The sequence below is a fragment of the Grammomys surdaster genome, unplaced genomic scaffold (genome assembly GCF_004785775.1).
Source record: "Grammomys surdaster isolate TR1022 unplaced genomic scaffold, NIH_TR_1.0 125603, whole genome shotgun sequence".
Lineage (NCBI taxonomy): Eukaryota > Metazoa > Chordata > Mammalia > Rodentia > Muridae > Grammomys > Grammomys surdaster.
In genome coordinates this window covers 1337470-1338524 of record NW_021620446.1, presented here as the reverse complement: position 1 = coordinate 1338524, position 1055 = coordinate 1337470, and positions in this window count along the sequence as shown.

Genomic DNA, 1055 nt, shown 5'->3' with positions numbered 1-1055 from the left:
TATAGGAGCCATTTTCTTTCACATTCCATACCCCAGTGCTGAAATTATGGGTGTTACATACAGCTACTATACTTGGCTTCTATGTGATTGCTGAGATTTGAACTCAGGATCTTATGCTTGTGTAGCAAGTACTTTACTGACTGAGCTATCTCTCCAGCCCCATGAGGCATCTTATGTAAGTAAAGTAAACCCCAGGGAGGAGGCTCTGAATTCATGGCCACATGGTGGTACTATCTGCTGATACCATCACCCTGGCAAAGCCTCAACATATAGCTTTCAGGAACAAACCACTCAGACCTGGGCATGTCTAACTCACCAGAGAAAGTCCTGGTATGCACTGACACTGCTTCTGCCTCTCCCTGCAGTGGCTTGAATGTCATACGTCCCTCAGGCTCAGATGTTTGAACACTGGGTTCCCAGTTGGTAGCACTGTTAGAAGTGGTGCCTAGTTGGAGGAAATGAATCCCTGGAAGTGAGCCTTGAGATATCACAGCTGTGTGAGGAGGGGACCTGGAGGGGGAGGGGGCTGTGATTGGGATGTAAAGTGAATCAATAAATAAATTAATTAATACAAAAAGATATTACAATCTCCACTTTCTGTCTGCTTTCTGCTTCCTGAAGAGACACAGTGTGACCTCACAATGCTGCCATTGTGCTGGCCCCTGCCCTCAGACTATAAAATAAGCCTTTCCTTTCTTAAGTTGCTTTATATCAGCATTTGGTTACAGTGACGTGAAAGGTAAGTAAAACTCACTCCCTGTCCTGGAATGTCGACTTCATTCTGCAGATTCTGGGTGATGTGTTTATAAAAAGATAAAAAGATATAGAATATGTTCTATGGGTGTGTGGTGAGGTATGGGGAAAGGGGATGTCTCAGCCTGCCCATGACGAGGCCTCCCTTCCTGCTGAGGGACCAGCCATATGACAGTACAGGATAGAATAGAGTTTATTCAGGGCATGGGGAGGGGAGTTAAGAAGGTAGTAGAGGCAGAGAAAAGCAGAGGGAGAAGAGAGAGAGAGAGAGAGAGAGAGGGAGGGAGGGAGGGAGGGAGGGA